Source organism: Pinus tabuliformis, chromosome 5_2 (genome assembly GCF_031772625.1).
Source record: "Pinus tabuliformis cultivar Carrire ecotype Pingquan chromosome 5_2, CPIR1, whole genome shotgun sequence".
NCBI classification, from domain to species: Eukaryota; Viridiplantae; Streptophyta; class Pinopsida; order Pinales; family Pinaceae; genus Pinus; species Pinus tabuliformis.
In genome coordinates, this window is record NC_142306.1 from 189,843,233 (window position 1) to 189,862,575 (window position 19,343).

Consider the following 19,343-nt stretch of genomic DNA (forward strand, 5'->3'; position numbering starts at 1 on the left):
CTGAATGGCAACATTTGCTCTGAGTCTAGGATTTTCACATGACCACTGATATATGGCTTATTTCATTACTTGATGTCAATGTCAAAGGTTTACACTCATTACATAATTCTGATAACATCTGATGGTAAGACTGATAAAATAGTGCACTTCAATAAACCTCTAACACATCCGGGATCATTCCAATACTTTCAATAAATTGCCCTGCTCCACATTTCATAAGTATTTCTTGTCTAGGTGATGATCATTATCTAGTATTCCATTGCCCATATTATGATCTTGTGAGTATTGCTGGCATATGAAACTCAACTCAAAATCTAAACTCAAACAAATCTCACAACATTTTGTTGATGCCTAACGATTGCTCCATAACAATGATGAATCCGTGGTAATATTACTAAAAAATGGCATTGCTTTCCATTGCTTCTCTGTATTAAACTCAGCACTCAAATGACAGCCATAATGACATTTAAAATGTTGAGAATAATCACTCCGGAATAATCTAAGATTGATCAGCAGTATCTTGCTTTTATGATCTGCCCCTAAATAAACGGGTTGGTGGTGCATTGCCTTATATTGCTATATGTACCTTCGCCATTTCTTAACATTGTTGGCATCGAATGAGAACGAGCTTATTACTGTTTCTATTGCTGCATGGAATCACAAATCTGACGGAGAAAACTTGTAATAAGCCTGCTCAGAATATTTTCAATGAATGTTGGCTATTGAACTTTATTGTTATTTCAAGTTTGCAACACTTAATCTTGTGAGTGACATATTTCTAGAAGTATGCTATCAAAACGAATTATAACACTCTGAATATTGTTAAAAAGATCATTATCCTTGATGGTTGCAATCTCCGCTTGAATTACTGTGGCTGGGGGTGGTTTCATGCTGATATAAGATCAAATTTCAAAAACATAAACCTTCACTGATGGCTAACATACAGCATGGGACTACTCTGTCACAATTTTCTGCTAGAAATGTCATATCTATAATGATGTGTGTGTCATTGCTGTCTTCTTTACAATATGCTCTGGAGCACTGTGTGTTTTATGCATGTGCTGGCATATTAACTGGTGGTTAAAGATTGTTCACCGTTTACTCTGATTACACTTATGCTTAAGATTGAATTCCTAGTTTCTATGACACCGGTGGATAGATTTTGGAATGGCTTAGCCTTCTTTAAAGTTTAGCCATTTAAAATTGCATTGCGCATTGAGTTTGTTTCACGGTGATAACAATGCAGTAAATTTGTTGTTTTTCACGTGCAGACCTTGCTTCGCATGGTTTAATGTTCTTCATGGTGCAACTAAGTGTTGATGTACCTCACACATGATCTATTAAAGCAAGAATTCAATTCATTTTTTCCAAGCATCACTGTTAAATTGAATATCTTATTCACACTGGTAATTTGATATACTGGCATAACCTTTTCCATTCTTGAAAGTGGGTATCAACTTTCAAGTTACCTTAATCAAGCCCAGCTAAAATAGCCTCTCCTTAGGCTACACAACTTAGCTTAGCTTAACCTCTAGGAACAACCTCCTTATGTTAGGAAACCCCTTCCTTAGCCTTAAAGCAAGAGGCAACGCCACCGAGGTGACAGTGGGTGGCTTGCCTTAATAGTTACTCCTTGGCTCTCCCACTAGGGTTAGGCCTTTTCCTCCTGAGTGAGAGTTTGAGTCACAACAGGCCAAATCCTTTCTGTGTACAAGAATCATATTCAACATTTTTTCCTCAACGATATGCTCCACAGGAATCCAAGGGAGCATGAGTCTAAGAATAGACAAAGCAGAAAATATCTTCAGTACACTTTTCATCGATGGAAATCCTGTCCCTTTGTACATTGCAAGAGAGATACCAAGCAAAATGTAGAATGGAATCTCCAAACCATCATTTCAAACTCAAGTCCAATACTTTTATGGAAGCAATAATCATTTTTGATATTTCAATTATTCAATTGTTCAATAGCATATATTGCATTTAACAGATCTTCGAGGACATTGCAATTTAGATTTTGAAATTTCATGTTAAGAAATATGACATAATTGCTGCGGTCAAGGTTGCACGGTGCAGGAACATTGGGAGCGTCATTTTCCAAAAATCCTTGGGATCAGATCATACCGGGAGCATCTATTATACACATTCATATATGTGTGTGGGGGGAGAGGGGGGCACATTTATATCCAATAAAAAAAAAATCTAGAATGTCAAATTACTTGCAGAATATATGAAAACATTCATATTTGTACATCAATGAAGATAGGAATGGCATCCATAGAACATTAGTGATTAATTATTTTAGCATCGACCATCTAGATTCTAGCAATTACAAACAAACATACAAAATTTAAAGCCACCTAAAAGTAGACCATTAATTTATGGTACTACCAACAATGATGTTTACAAAATAGGTCATCCATACACCAAAGTATGGAGACTGAAAGGTCCAATCACTCCAAACAATAAACTAAGCTAGTTGTTGAACACCTCTCTACAGAAGAGGTGTTCATCAATTGTGAAAGCACCCATGTTGCCAAATGTTGTAGCTGTGGGGTAGCACCACCGTGCATATTCCACCACTCCTTGACAAGCAATGTTCCACCATCACTTATATCAAGATCCTTGTCATTAGTATCATCCTTCATTCTTTGCCTCTTGTCTAGCCTTTGTCTCTACCTCGATCCTCTAGGGACATCAGTCGACACCACCCAATTTTGATGAAACTGCCTAATCCAAGCCTTAAAATATGGTAGAAAAAGCTTAACATGCTTGATCAATGATTTTGGTTTGAGTGAAGGGTACATTTTTGCTAAGACCATGACAAAGGAGTTTAACAATCAACACCACCAACATCGGCGTACATATAGGGCTTGGTGCTCTTGATTAAATGTCAATCACATACCCTCATACATAATAGAATCCAATGAAAATGTTGCATTCCCATCAATCCTGAAATCCTGAAAACTGTTAAGTCCATTGAATTTTGAATGGGATATGAAATTATATTTTCTCCATGTGAAGTCCAATCAGGTTGAAACCATTCTCAAACATCCTGAAATAATTAATGGTAATGTTAAAAATTTAAGTAAAAGGATAAATTTCCTTTTTACCCTATTACTTTAAGAATTTAGTATTACCATTAGGGAGTGCCTAGGTAATGCCTAGAGAATGTCAAGGAAGCACCTTGGAAGCGCCACACTCCCGAATTGGCAGGGAATGTGTCCAAAAGGTCTGGAGATCGTTCCCAGTCGCACTACTGATCAGAGCATGGTTCCAGGTCCACAGAAAGGTGGGGGGACACTTCCTGCAACTATGGCTGCAGTATGCAGTACATATCTGAGGCCCATATAGTTAAATGCCCTGGTAATTTCAGTCAGAAGCTGATCTTGGTTCCCTGAATTGTAATATATTTGAAAATCATTTTTTAAAATGAACCAAAAAATCAATGCCACTATCCTTTTGTTCTGGCTCTGGTTCAGGTTTGCATATTTTTATAGTTGGACATTCAATATATTGTTCAGCGGAGACAACTACTCAAATATCGTTCAGATCTTGAGCCAAATCTCTCAAAATAGCTTCACCAGAGATTGTCTCAGTCAATTTTATCTCTGCCAAAGTTCCATCTGTAGGCAATTTTTTTCCCATGACCCTAACATCTGCTTGATAAACCAAGAATCTTCTCCACATGGTAAATGCCCAACATGTTATGCACAAGTGACAAAACATATGGCAGGCTTCCCTTTTGTTGATAGACTTTATCTGTTATTCGGCACTGAAGTATCTGACACCATGGCTGTTCACATAAAACGCTCTGCTGAATGTGCAAAAGCATATGATTCTACTTCTCTTGTCACTTCTTTGAAACATCGTCCATTCATTGCATCCTCGGGGCCATCAACTAGCCATTTCTATTAGTATCACATTCCTTATATTGATCTGAATTCCAGGTAGGCCATGGTCCAAAGAATAATTGAACTTGCTACCAGAAATAGGAATCCTTGTGGTCCATTGGGAAAGATTCCTCGCCATTACAGCACTTGAATTTTTTGGCCAAACTCACAACAAAACATGCCCTGCAGAAATGGTAGGTAAACAGATCAGACATAGCATTTGGGGCTAATGAAATGCCTCAAAATATATACCATCATTTTAGGCACTGATTTGTGAAGATGGCCACAGCTAACCCTTACATGGAAAGATATAAATTAGAGCACTAACGGAAGAAATATCATATGTGAAACCAGTCGTTAGTAAAGTTACATTAGGTTCTCTATTCTGATTCAACTACTGATTTGTGAAGATGGCCACGGGAGATGTCTACAACCCTTACATGGAAAGATATAAATTGCGACACTAACGGAAGAAATTATCAGATGTGAAATCAGTAGTTAGTAATGTTGCATTAGGTTCTCTATTCTGATTCAATTACTGATCTTTAAACTATAAAACTTAGTAGGATTACATCTTTCATTCCAAAGGTTCAACATAAAGATCCACTGCTAACATTATTTAATAATTTTTCAAGACATTTGAAATAGAAAACTGCAATTCACAATTGACCATCAATTGTGATCAAAACCCTCAGAAAAGAGTAACTGGACATTTTGTCCCCTTATTAAGGTCAAATCAAGTTTCTAGTCTTCTAAAAGCTTTGACGGCATATAATTTCCTCTGATGATAATTTATTAATATCCCGGTACCAAATGAGAAAACAATTAAAATCTGATTTGGGTTCTACAACTAGAATCAACTCAAAACTATAAAATATACCAGCATAGATCCATCTTAACTCTGGATCTACCAAGCACCGAGAAGGATCAAATCTCTCAAAATGCAAACCTCTTTTTGAGTGCAAAACTTAAGAAAAGGTTTGCATCTCGATAGACTTGGTTCCTATTGCCGCTTGGTAGATCTAAAGTTGAAATGGATCTATGTTGGTTCTTAATAATATTATTTATATTTGTATAAATTTCACATTTCTATATATAGAAATATTCTTGTTTTTTATTTTAATAAAACCCTGACAATATATATTGTTACATGTTTTATAATTTTTTTAATGTGATATGCATAGCATTGATGATATATATAAATAGACAGATAGATATATAACTTTACAAAAAAGGTTTATTGTAAATAGTGCATTTTTATATATTTATTAATTAAATTTAAATATGAAGTTTAGAAATACAATGGTTATGAATATGAATCATTATTTTAATTTATATAGTCAAATGGATTATATATATATATATATAGAGAGAGAGAGAGAGAGAGAGAGAGAGAGAGAGAGAGAGCCAATTGGAGTTATCTCGGGTGGTTGGGTGGAATGTTATCTTCCCCACCTAGGTCCAAATCCCCACTAGTGACATGATGAGCATTGTTGTAATGGCTTTGTGCCTATGAATATTGTTGCATTGGATCCGTGCCTTGTGAACTCTTAAGTGAGTATACTTGTGGGTTGGCTTGGTACTAGCAATCTCACTCTAGCCCTCAAGCTTAGAGGAAGGTTGATTTTTTTTCTCAAAATATATATATCACATTTTGTATATTTAGAAATATTTTTATTTTAAATTATAAGTTTATTAATTAAATTTATTAAATTTTTATATGTATATTAATTATATATTTTGAAATATGAATTATTATTAAATTTATTTCAATGTGATGTATATTATGATTTTTTCCTGGAATAAAAAATAAATAAAAAAATAATTGTTTGTAACTTTATTAACAAAAACAAAATTACAATATAACAAATTGAACAATCGATTTATTATTTTTTACTTTTTATAAATCAAGGCAACATTATAATTTATTATTATATTTTCGGATTTAATATTTCATTTTACAAACACTACAACATCTCTCCCATATTGACGAGACATTTAAATATTTACACTTATTTACAACCACTACAACATCTCCCCCATACTGGGTCCACATTTAAATGTTTACACTCATTTACGGATACTACAACATCTCCCCCATAGTGAGTTGTAGAGTGTCTTTCGGCAAAATTACTAACACAAATATGTGTACATAAGATCAAGCATCCACTCATCAACATCGAACATCAGCACTCAAACACAAAATAAAGCATGTTTTAGGTAACAAAATTTGAACCCATGTTTCTATGGGTTGTGATATGCATAATGGTGCTATTACAATATAGATATATCTGCAATTTATAATAATTTGTAGAGTGATTATTCAAAGGTATGGTTTAATATATATGATAAATTAAAAGTACATAAGATGGCTTCATCATAATGCTGGTATAAGTCAAGCTCTCCAAGCCCTAACTAGGGAAACCATTAGAAAACCCTAGCCACAACTTTTAACTAGGAATCACTTCCAACCAAAGTTGGCCACTTACCAAAGATCCTTAACAAGCTAGCATAAATACTAGCAAGTCCTCCTTGGCTCTTCAACAAGCTTATCTCATCAAAGCTCTCTTCCACACTAGCACTCCTCTACCTTATGGTTTACAAACCCTAGCCATCTTGCATCACACAAGTACATGTGTTAATTTTAGATAACAATGGTATGTTCTATGCTTTAGCACAATTAATTCAATGTTCCTTTAGCAGCCCAATGACAAGTTCCAATTATATCCAGTAGCAATCACATTAACTTAAACACATTGACAGTAAATGCAGATAGAACATAAAAACATGTGCAGAAGACAAACCAAGACAAGAGGACACAGATGTGGCGGATGCCAGGGACAAACCCAAATGTGGGGAAACCCTTTGATCAAATCTTCTTATAATTCTTCAATAGTTCAACAAAGGGAGAGTACAAATATCAAAATTACATGCCCAAAACAATCCTGCCAAATCAGCAGTCAATGCAACCCTAACCAGAAAGTCAACGGTGGTCAAAGATGCCCCAAAAGGTCCTCCAAGAAGCTTGGTCAATAGCAGAAGAATGCAGCCAACCAAGGGAGTCAAAGTCAACCCAAAATCAGCTCGATCAACATAGTCAAAGTCTATTGTTATTTCTACAGTCAAACCAAAAAGTCAACACGGTCAAACAATGCCCAAACACCTCGAAAATTGTGCCAAATAATGCGGCCTACAGAAATTGAAATTATGCCCACAAAATTGAAGTCAACGTTGGTCAAATACTCCAAGTCTGTTGATTTGGGGTAGCATCAGATGTGCTCTAGCCACGAAATTTGGTGGAAAGGCTAAGGCACATGAGATCTCCAAATACCCAGAAAGAGTTTGGGCAGATTCTAAACAGTTTGGGAGATATTAAAATAATTAATATTTATAATGGAGTCCTTAAGTCTAAACTTACGGAAATTAAAATATTAATGTGAAATAATATAAAACTGTGTTAAAATGGTCCAAAAGTCATGGATCAAGCCAGATCTAATCTTTAGTTGTTGATTAGGGACTTAATCTCGGTCGTTGATTTGTCAACGCGAAAAGTATAAAAGGAGGCTTGAGGGTCACTTGGAGAACACACCAAGAGATCAAGATTTCGACTTTCTGGGGCTGGGTTTGCTAAGAAAATTGAGAGAGTGATATGTAGTTGCAGCTGAGGGGCAGTGAAAAAAGAAGCAGAGAGGCAAAGATAGTGTCGAGAGGATCAGCGCAGCAACCAGGAAAGCTGACGCAGCGGGCAAAAGCCGGAACTACCGGGAACAGCAGGAACTGCCGAGAACTTCCGGAACAGCTAGGAAAGCTGACGCAAAGGGCAGAAGCCGCAACTATCGGGAACAGCCGGAACTGCCAATAACTGCCGAAACAACCGGGAAAGATAACGCAGAGGGTAGAAGACAAAATTTCCGGGAACAGCCAGAACTGTCGAGAACTGTCGGAACTGTCGGGAACAGCGAGCACTGTTGGGAACTGCTGGAACTGCCGGGAAAGCTGACACAGAGGGCAGAAGCTGGAACTGCTGGGAACAGTCGGAACTGCCGAGAATTACCAGAATTGCCGAAAAGTTGATGCAGAGGGCAGAAGCCAGAATTGTCGAGAACAGCCGGAACTGCCAGGAACTGCCAGAACTGCTGGGAAAGCTGACGCAAAGGGCAGAAGAGGCTGACGCAGTCCCTAGAGGCTGGCGCTGGGGTTTTTTGTTGGGCAGATTGGAGCTGAGGCGTTGCTAGAGTGTTTATCCGGGGTTTCAACCAAAGCATCTATCTCTGAAGGAGAGGTACTACTGCCGAGATTTTTCTCTGTTGGGGGAGTTGGATTTGGCACCCAGATTGTATTCTGAAACTGCTTAATAAATCAAACCCTCAGATAGCTACGCCAGTTTTCCCACATTGGGTTTTTCCAAGGACATTAACCCAAAAATAACGGTGTCATTTGTGTGCATGTTTATGTTTCCTTTAGTTGATGATCTGTAATGTGTTGAGCATGTACTTGTGTTTATTTTCAGTATTTACATGGTAAATAACTTGTTAATTAATTAGAACAAGTAGGAAGGAATAAATCAAAAAGTACATGGAGGGTTTCTAACTATTAGACTTAGAAACTTCAACATGGTATCAGAGCGTGGTTGCAGATCACAGGAGAACTGAGGACATTAGCCGAGCAGAAGTTGTTCCTAGCAGCAAAACAGCAAGGGGTGATGCAATGCCTGCGTCATCAAGTTCGGGCCAAGAAGAGGTTGCGCAAACGCTGAGGGAGGCAAAGACAGGCTCACGCAGAGCCACACAAAGGCCAAGAGGGCTGACACAGTTGGCTTAGGGAGCTAGTTTGCCGGTGCTGGGACTACACAAAGCCTAGGAGCTCTCACCTTCAGGTTGCTGGGGTTTAGGAGGCTGTGGATGAGTTTCAGAGTGGAGCTAGTGGGGTACTGTTGTCAAAATAGTACCTAACAGGGCAAGGCCAAGAAGGAGGGAGTTGCTACCGAGGGTTTCTAGCCGAGAAATCTGGATCAGTGGTGCGGTTGCACAAACGATCAGAGTAGGGGGCATCTCGACATCGGCAGAAGGATTTCCATGAGGGAAATCGAGGCTCAAAGGGAGTCACATCGAGAACTTCCAGGAGGGAAGTAGAAGAGCTACAGAATGGAACTACACGGAGTAAGAGACCAAGACAGACTAGACGGAGCCTCAAACTTCATAGTCTGGAAGGCCAGAATCTTATCCGTACTTGACAAAAATCATGTCAAGCACTTTGCCTTGAAGACGATAGCGGTCCTAGTTGACCCAACTGACAATGACAAGTATGAGGAAGCAATAGCGAGGGCCAAGAGTATCATTCTTGACGGGGTCAAGGATCATATAGTACCACATATTGCCGAGAAGAATACGGCACGGGAGATGTGGGAGGCCCTGACCAAGTTGTATCAACATATTTCCATGCAGAGGAAGATGCTCTTAAAAAATCAACTGCGGTCATACCAAATGCAGAAGGGAGAACAGATCGACACCTTCCTCGGTCAATTTAAGGAGATCCGAGATCAGCTGACTTCCATAGGGGCCACGCCAAATCCAGAGTTGATGGTGAGAACAACCCTGAATGTAGTCTCAGAAGACTGGGAGGTGTTTGTCTAGAGCATACTGGGCAGGGTGACCCTTCCAGATTGGGAGGAAATGTGGGCGGCTCTTCGCCAAGAAGAGATTAGAAGGGTGACCAAGACGGGAAGCAACAGCAAGGGGATCAGAATCAAGAAGGAGGAGGAGGTGGATGTTGCCCTAGCATCTGAGGGTAAGCAAGAAAAGCGGAAGAAGAAGGACCTCTCCAAGGTCAAATGCTTCCACTGTGGGGAGCTAGGTCATTATGCGACCCAGTGTCCGAGGAAGAAGAGCAAGGGAGAGGCTTCCGAGACCAAGGCAACGCCAGCAAGGGCAGAGAAGGAAGTGGAGACAGACGATGACTGTGCCATGAGTGCACACACACCACTTGAGTGAAAGTGGGGAGACATCGAGCTGTAGTCAAGAGGACTACAGAAGATGAGGGGCAGGATCCTCGAGGTACCCAACCTCTTGGATTATACCTGGCTACGGGAGCCCCGAAGAGGAGTAGCAGGACTGGCGGATGTCAGTAGAGACGGATGAGGATGGAGCGGCAGAGAGAGCTACAATGTAGGATTCCCAAGACAGCGCGAGGCTAGCAGGCTGCAATAGTGCGAGAGGCACGGGAGTGTTGCACCAATGCAGGATGGCACAGAGAGGTGTGCAACGGTGATAGATGCAGGGAGTTGTTGCAGCAGCGCAAAGGTCAGAGAGGGAGCACTTGTCAGCGACAGAGGGAGCTTCAGCATCGGGAGTGTCTCTAGCCTGACAGAGATGTCAGAGTTGGGAGATTAGTTACTTACTTCTCAGTAACTGAGTTGCAGTGCAGCAATTAGCAGCGACGGTGCTATGGGCAGCACGATGCAGCGTGATGAGAGGGGATGCAGTGCAGACGCAGCCAATGTCACACGGTTCGAGTTCGAGTTCGAGTTCGACAATGATTAAGTTCGATTCGAATTCGAATTTTTCGATCAGGTTCGAATGAGGTTCGGCATTAGGTTTGACTATACATATTTTTCAATATATATATATTTATATTTATATATATATATATATATATAGATATATATATATAACAAAATAATAGAAAATTCAAAATAGATCCATAAACACATGAACACAAATTCTTATTAGTAAACATACAAAATTAAAAGACAAACAAATTTTAAAAAAATCCAGAAAAAAAAAAAATATATATATATATATATATATCAAAAAGCTAACAGCCGTATATATATACAGCAAAAAGCTAACAGCCGGACTACGCACAATCGTCACCGCTACTTACAGAGCGGACCCATTGTGCGACTGTTTCCCATTTTCTCTGTCAATACGAATGAATCTTATCTTGCCGGACGACGCACAACCGTCACCGCTACTTTATTCGGTAAATAAAATAGAGCGGACCCATTGTCCGACACTTTCCCATTTTCTCAGTCAATACAAATGAATCTTATCTTGCTTTCAGTATTTTCCACATACATATATTTATTTAAAACAGGGACCGACGATGTCTTGGTTGATATCGATGCTATCCTTACGCACCATCATTCTCCGCGCTGCAGTCAATTCTTGGGGGTCCGCGCCATCACGATATTTCTTTCTTACCATATCACATCGCCATCACGATATTTCTTTCTTACCATATCACATCTCATCTCTGCAACTATTTGTTTACCGACAGTGACGTTGAATAAGACTGGCCAAATACTTGGGGAGGGCGCGCCATCGTGATATCTTTGTTTCTTACCAATTCGCGTCTCAGTTCTTTCAGTATTTTGGGTAAATTTTTCCAAGACTGATATTGAATAAGAATTCAAATATTGAATAAGAATTCAAAGAATTCAAAATTCGCCAAACCTGAACGAACCTCAAATTTTTTTTACGGGTTCGGCGAATTTCAAACCTAAAGCTTCAGGTTCACCGAACCCTGTGACTTAGGACGCAGCAGTGGCAGTGGCAGGGCCATGGGCAGCAGCACGGATGCAGACGGAGTTGTCGTACAAATGCAGCAGTGGCAGTGGCAGAGCCATGGGTGGCAGTACGAGATGCAGCAATACAGATGATGGGCAGCAGGCCTAGCATCAGGGACCGATGCCGGATGATCAGAGTAATACTCAGTAAGGAGTATTGCTAGAGCACAGTCCTCGCTAAGAGGGAGTGTTGATTTGGGGTAGCATCAGATGTGCTCTAGCCACGAAATTTGGTGGAGAGGCTAAGGCACATGAGATCTCCAATACCCAGAAAGGGTTTGGGCAGATTCTAAACAGTTTGGGAGATATTAAAATAATTAATATTTTTAATGGAGTCCCTAAGTCTAAACTTAGGGAAATTAAAATATTAATGTGAATTAATATAAAACTGTGTTAGAATGGTCCAAAAGTCATGGATCAAGCCAAATCTAATCTTAGCCGTTGATTAGGGACTTAATCTCGATCGTTGATTTGTCAACGAGAAAAGTATAAGAGGAGGCTTGAAGGTCACTTGGAGAACACACTAAGAGATCAAGATTTCAACTTTCTGGGGTTGGTTTTGCTGAGAAAGTTGAGAGAGTGATCTGGAGTTGCAACTGAGGGGCAGTGAATACAGAAGCAGAGAGGCAGAGATAGTGTCGGGAGGATCAGCACAACAGCCAGGAAAGATGACGCAGAGGGCAAAAGCCAGAACAGCCGGGAACAGTCGGAACTGCCAGCAACTGCCGAGAAAGCTGACGTAGAGGGCAGAAGCCGGACCTGCCAGGAACAGCCAGAACTGCTGGGAACTGTCGGAACAGCCGGGAAAGCTAACGTAGAGGGAAAAAGCTGGAACTACTTGGAACAGCTGGAACTACCTGGAACAGCCGGAACTGTCGGGAAAGCTGACACAGAGGGCAGAGGCCGAAACTGCCGGGAACAGCCGGAACAACCGGGAACTGCTGGAACTGCCGAGAACGCTGATGCAAAGGGCAGAAGACGAAACTGCCGAGAACAACCGGAACTGCCGGGAACAGCCAAAACTGTCGGAACTGCTGGGAAAGCTGACGTAGAGGGTAGAAGAGGTTGACACTGTCCCTAGAGGCTAACGCTAGGGATTTTCGTGGGGCAGATTGGAGCTGAGTGTTTATCCGGGGTTTTAGCTAGAGCATCTGTCTCCGAAGGAGAGGTATTACTGCCGATATTTTTCTCTGTTGGGTGAGCCGGATTTGGCACCCAAATTGTATTCTGAAACTGCTTAATAAATCAAACCCTCAGATAGCTGCACCGGTTTTCCCGCATTGGGTTTTTCCGGGGACATTAGTCCAAAAATAACAGTGTCATTTGTGTGCTTGTTTCTGTTTCCTTTAGTTGATGATCTATAATGTGTTGAGCATGTACTTGTGTTTATTTTCAGTATTTACATGGTAAATAACTTGTTAATTAATTAGAACAAGTAGGAAGGAATAAATCAGAAAGTACATGGAGGGTTTCTAACTGTTAGACTTAGAAACTTCAATAAAGTCAATGTTGGTCAACGCATGCCCTAATCTTTGAAATTTTCAGCCTCCAAAATCAATCCAGAATTTCGTCCTCTTCCACACGTGCGAAGTAGAGGGCCTCCAAGTCATACGAACCAATCAAGAGAGGAGAGAGAAGAAGATGTGATGAGATGAGTGATGTCCAAATGAGAGAAGGATCACTTCTATTTATACAAATCGTTGAGGGTGAGGAGACACATCCATTGGGCTTCATGAGCCTACATTTCACTAAAGCCAACCTTGACAATTTGTCCATGAGAAAGATAAATTCAAAATTCCATTTCTACTTGTCAGAATGAGATGATATTTATATCAAATTGTACCTCTCGAAAAGAGGAATCCAATGCAATAATCATCTCCATCATATGAGTTGTCCTAAGGCGGAAGTTAGCCCTAGTTGCCAATTTTAACACTCCCTCTCAACTAGGGAGAATTCCACCTGTCAATCCATCATGCCATCCTATCATCACTGCTTTGCTCTGCTGAACCATGAAGTAATATTGAAGAAGAAGTGATCGAAAGTGAGTCATAAGATCATACCACTCTCCACTAACTAAAGTCAATTCTTGATCCCAGATCAAGTTGTTGAACACTATGCATCCTAGTCATAGGGAGTACGGCAGTACACGTGCGTCCATCAGTAGTGCTATGGTCCCTAACCATCTTTTCCTAACTCATTGGCCAGATGAGAGGTACTTCCCATGAGTCCTGGACTCTATGGGTAGGATGTGTGTCGGGGCATTGGCAGGAGAAGGTGAACCATTCATCCTGCTCATATGCCATAGGAGAAGGTAAACCACTCATCCTATGCATATGTCAATCATAGGGGAAGGTGAACCACTCACCCTACACACATGTCAATCATAATGGAGTATCACAAGGGAAGGTGAACCACTCACCCTATATCCAGCACACCACTAGGGGAAGGTGAACCACTCACCCCATCCCAGTGCATCACTACGGAAAGTACCCCAATCCCCCAGGAGCTCCTAGAGCTCTGTGTTCAACTCAGACGGGACCCTCATATGAGGGTCATTCCATGAATCCAAGTCTCTCCCGGAAGGTTAATAATTTGACCTTCCCCAAAGGTTTTGTGAGAATGTCTGCGACCTGCTCATCCGTCCTGATGTGTTGGAGCCTTATTGCTACCCGTTGTACCATATCCCGGTTAAAGTGGTACCTGATATCAATGTGCTTGGAGCGGTCGTGGAACATGGGATTCTCTGATAAGTGAATCCCACTCTGGTTGTCGCAAAAGATCACAGTGGTATCCAACACGTGCTCAAAAAGCTCACTGAAGAGCTTTCTCAACCAAACTGCTTCACAACAGGCCATACTCGCGGCAATATATTCGACCTCGGCGGTACTTAATGCAACCGATTTTTGCTTCCTACTCATCCAAGATATTGAAGCAAACCCCAAAGAGAAGCAGCACCTAGACGTGCTCTTACGATCCACCACACTGCCAGCCTAGTCAGCATCTATATATCCATGTAACCTCAAACTCCAGCAGTGTATCTCAATCCATAATGCCCTAGAGATATCTCAAGAGATTCTTAGCAGCAATCCAATGAATGTGATGAGGCTCGACCATATATTGAATCAACGTATTCATAGCGAAGCATATGTCAGGACGGGAGTTGAACAAGAACATCAGGGCCCCCACAAGTTGACGATACTCAATAGGGTCCAATCCGGGCCCAGCAGCACTTCCACATAGCTTCTTAAAGTTGAGTTCCATCGGAGTAGTCACGGACTTGCAGTCCACCATCCCACATCTCTCAAGTAGCTCCACAATGTATTTTCCTTGAGAAAGGAAAATCTCACCTGGCTTTTGCCAAACCTCCAACGCTAGGAAATAATGCATCAATCATAGGTCCTTCATCTCGAATTCGGAAGCCAACTCCCTCTTGCATTGATGAATAAGAGGCCTGTCAGAAAGAGATCATCCAGATAAAGGACTAGAATGAGAGGTTTGTCCTTTTCAACCTTGAAGTATAGGTTCGGGTCAACATCACTCCTTGTAAATCCTAGATTCATAAGATAGTTACGATCCTCTCATACCAAGCTCTAGGGGCTTGTTTCAACCCATAGAGGGCTTTCTTCAACCTGCATACATGTGTCTCATGATCTTGAACCTCTATCCCCTCAGGTTGTTCCACATAGACTTCCTCCTTAAGCGCACCATGCAAAAAGGAAGTTTTGACATCCATCTGGTGTAGGTTCCATCCTTACGAGGTAGGGAGGGCTATGATCGAACAGATGGTGGTATATTGGGCAACCGGTGAAAATATCTCATCATAGTCTACTCCTTCCTTTTGAGAGAAGCCTTGAGCTACAAATATGGCCTTGAATTTCTCAGCACTTCCATCAGCTCCATGTTTGATCTTGTAGAGCCATTTTGAAGTGACCATTGACTTGTCATTGGATCTAGGAACCACATCCCATACATCATTCTTCATGATCAACTCATACTCCTCGTTCATCACATCCTTCCAAACGTGTTACTTCACAACTTCTTCGAATGTGCAAGGCTCAGATTGTACAATGTTACTCATGGCAGCTAAGTACCCTTGGTACCTATTCGGCTTCTTGCTTTCATGAAATGTCCCTCTCAGTGCAATATGTTTCTCAACATCTTCAAGAGTATCTTTGAGCCACAAAGAACTTTTTCTTGAAGTAGAAGGATCACTAGGAGGTGGATCCATCAGGCATCAGTTCATCAAACGAAGGTTCATCCTGCTTATCTGCATCAGCATCATCATTGTCCTTCCTAGGGATAGGAAGATCTCGGATCTTTCTAAGAGCAAAATCTTCATCGAAAGTGACACCATGACTTAATTCCACTTCCCTTTGACCAAGCACATAGATTCTATATGCCTTCAAAGTTTCAATGTAGCCCACAAACGTTCCTTTCTTCCCAGATGCATCTAGTTTATTTCTTTTCTCTTTCAACACATGAAAATATACGGGACAACCAAAAATTCTAAAATGAGAAACATCAGGTTTCTTACCGGTGAAAACTTCTTCAGGTGTCTTGAAGTCCAAAGCTTGATGTGGGCATCGGTTTTGGACATACATAGCGGTGTTGGCAGCTTCTCCCCATAAGAACTTCGAAATACCTTGATCATGAAGCATAGCATGGGTGGCTTCTATGATAGTACGATTCTTCCTTTCGGCAACACCATTTTGTTCAAGAGTATATGCAGTAGTGGTCTCCCTCTTAATGCCAGCTTCTCTACAATAGTCTTTGAATTCATTTGACTCATATTCAGTCCCATTATTGGTCCTCAATATTTTGATCTTCCTCCCTGTTTGATTCTTGCCTATGGCTTTGAAAGAGCGGAGCCATTTGAATACTTCATCCTTCTTCTTTAAGAAATAGATCCATGTTTTGCAAGAGAATTCATCCACAAAAATAACATAGTACAAATATCCACCCAAAGATGTCACAAGAAACATACCTGATAGATTAGAATGGACCAATTGAATAATATTGGTGGTTTGAGTTTCACTTGAGGGGAATGTTCCCCTTGTATGTTTCCAGCTTCACATCCCTGACAAACACCTTCATGATTTAAATTGAATTCGGGCATACTTGTGACCACCTGATCCGGATTTAAACAGGAACGCAACAAATTACAGAGATAACCATAAATACAGAGATGCAATAATCATAAAAACAGAGATGCAGCGGAAATAATACTTCATTTCATTACTGTAAAATACTGAAATATGCTTACAACCAGAAATGGGAATAAGCCAGCTAGGGCGATGGTAGCTTATCTCTGAGAAGAGATGTGATGGCTACATGCCTCTGAACTGTTCCGAACTGTATTACAATGAGGCTCGAAGGCCTATTTATTGTTGAGAAACAATGGAAAACCCTTCACATCCCGAAACCTAACCCTAGAAGATGAAACGCCAAATTGTGGGCCCCGTTTGGGTAAATTGGTACATCAATTTCCCGGGGTCGTAACTTTGGCATATGATCTCCGTTTGACGCGTATGATAGCTCGTTAAAAAGATCTATCCGAGTACTACCACTTTGGGAAGGGCAACATCGGTCCATGGACCCATGTTGCCCCCAAATTTCCCAAAAAACGTCGTTTAGGGCCTCAAAACGGCTCCGGAAGTTCAGGACCCGAAAAACTGCTAAAAATAGTAAGCTGTGCTGTAATTTAGGAAACTGAAAAGACTGAAAGAGACAGTTGTGGGGGTCCAAATGGGTTGGTGGGTGGCCACCAACATCCACCTGGATCATTCCTCCCCCCTTAGGAAGCAATGGTCCCCATTGCGTTGAGTTCCTCCATCTGCTGAACTTGTCCTGCAATCTCTGATGTGTCCAGTGATGGTGGGAAGCATGGTTGACGATGGTACACATTAAACATTTGGTGCCGGCGAAGGAATGGAGGAATGATGTGCTCCAAAGCATTGTTCCCCATAGCCTTGGTACTGCTGTAAGGACCATGTCGGAGTGATCTGAGCTTCTGATGGGTTCTGGTAAGGCGTTCTTTTTGTCGATGCAACCAGACTTTGTTGCCCACCTGAAACTTGTGTGGTACCCATGTGGGTGAGGAGAAGTTGTTCCTGTGTTTTGTCATGACCGTATCCCTTTGCTGCTGCTGTTGCGTGGAGGAACCCTTTGCAGGGGTCATGGATGTAGCAACGATCTTCCCCTTATTTTGGGAGTGAGCCAAACAGATGAATTTCCTGGTCTGTGATATGAGCTTGCTGCCTTTCTTGGTAGTGATCAAAGATGTGGCGGTAGGTGGGGCTACCTCCGGTATCCTGTATAATGAATCATTCAAAGAAATAATGACAGCACGAGGCCTTGACTCATACACAGCATGTCGCCTCCACAAGTATGGTTGGCCTAATAATACATCGCAAACATCCAGAGGTGTAACATCACACAATACCTCGTCTGTGAAGGGCTTGATGCTGTAGGGAAGGTGGCACTGCTGGCGAACTTTCAGATCTCGTCCTTCATGAAGCCACCCGATACTGTACGGTTGCGGGTGTGGTGTAGTCGGTAGGCCCAACCGCTTCACGACCTCTGCTGAAATGAGGTTCTTTTGGCTGCCACTGTCGACAATGAATTGTAGCGGCGAACCCTTCACCCACATCTGTGAGTGGAAAAGACGCTCCCCTTCCTCTGGATTTTCGGGCTCATCTTTCTGGATCTTGGCGGTGGCAACAGTGGCGCTGGGATCCGCATCAATGATCTGCTTCCCTTTGCCATTCCCCTTGTCGGGTTCTGGCTCAGGATCGGAACATGCATCTGATTCGGAAGCCTTCAACTCGGCCACCAACGCCTGCTTGGTCCAACACTCACTTGTGTTATGAGTGGGACTCTTGTGGAACTCACACCACTTTCCTGTGTCCTTCTTCGGCTTCGTGGTGCTGTTCTTTTCTTGCGGCTTCGACGGGTTGTCTTGGGTCACCCCGCCTTGGCTTTGTCCTTTGGGCTTCGGATTTGCAGATCCAAAGTCTCGCTTCTTCTGTTTGAACTTTTGCTCGATTTTGACAGCGTATTGGTATGCTGTGCCGAGTGAGGAGATGTTCAAGAACACCATCTCTTCCTGGATGTATCTGTGTAGGCAGCCGCGGTATTTGAGTACCAGATGCAGCTCAGAATCTTTGATACCCAACTGTGTGCGAAGGGTATGAAAAATGTTTGTGAACTCTGGCACATCTTGGTCTCGTCCCTGCCGCAGTGTGGTCCATTTGATGTATTTGTCCTCATAGCTTCCAACAGGGTAATACTGCTCCTTGATGGCATCCCGGAAGTCATTCCAAGTGGGTGCAGCTGAAAATAGTGAGCCTGTACTTTCATCCTTCTGCTCGCAGTAGGTTTCCCACCAGTCCTTGACGTGGGGGGCTGCTTTGAGAAGAGCGAAAACAATCTTTTCCCGACTTGAAAATTCATGAACAGAAAAATACCCATCTAGCAGATTTAACCATTTATCTACGGCATCTGCATCTATTTGACCCTCGAAGATGGGGATTTCAAAATTGACTTGTACCTTGAAGGGCGTGGCGTTTCCAGAGTTGCTGTTGGAAGTCGATGCGTCGCCTCTGGGTAGTCGCTGAAGGATCTGCGCAAAGCTATCCATCATCGCGTTCCTTTGCCGCTCGAGGGCTTCTTCGAGCAAGATTTTGATAGGATCTCCTGCCCCCTCATCTTTCTTCTCATCCGCCATGGGAGGCCGTCGGGATTTTCGAGGCTGGTCTTGCAAAGGTTCGACTAGTTCAAGCCCTAACTCCTTATATCCCGACCTCGTTGGGGACATGCGAAGAAAAACAGCGAAAAAGCAGACCGCTCTGATACCACTGATCCGAATTTAAACAGGAACGCAA

The 19,343-nt window shown here is 41.8% G+C and overlaps 1 protein-coding gene across 5 annotated transcripts in view; it reads right to left on the minus strand.

The window, feature by feature from the left end:
* Positions 1-2,715: 2,715 nt before the first annotated feature.
* Positions 2,716-19,343, minus strand: part of LOC149158201 (uncharacterized) — a 90,395-nt gene continuing 73,767 nt past the window's right edge. For 4 of the 5 annotated variants that reach the window (XR_016261666.1, XR_016261665.1, XR_016261662.1 and 1 more), the window contains one exon: positions 2,716-4,076. The gene's annotated coding sequence lies outside the window, so the exon portion shown is untranslated. The remainder of the gene's footprint in view (positions 4,077-19,343) is intronic. The other variant, XR_016261663.1, reaches the window with a different exon arrangement.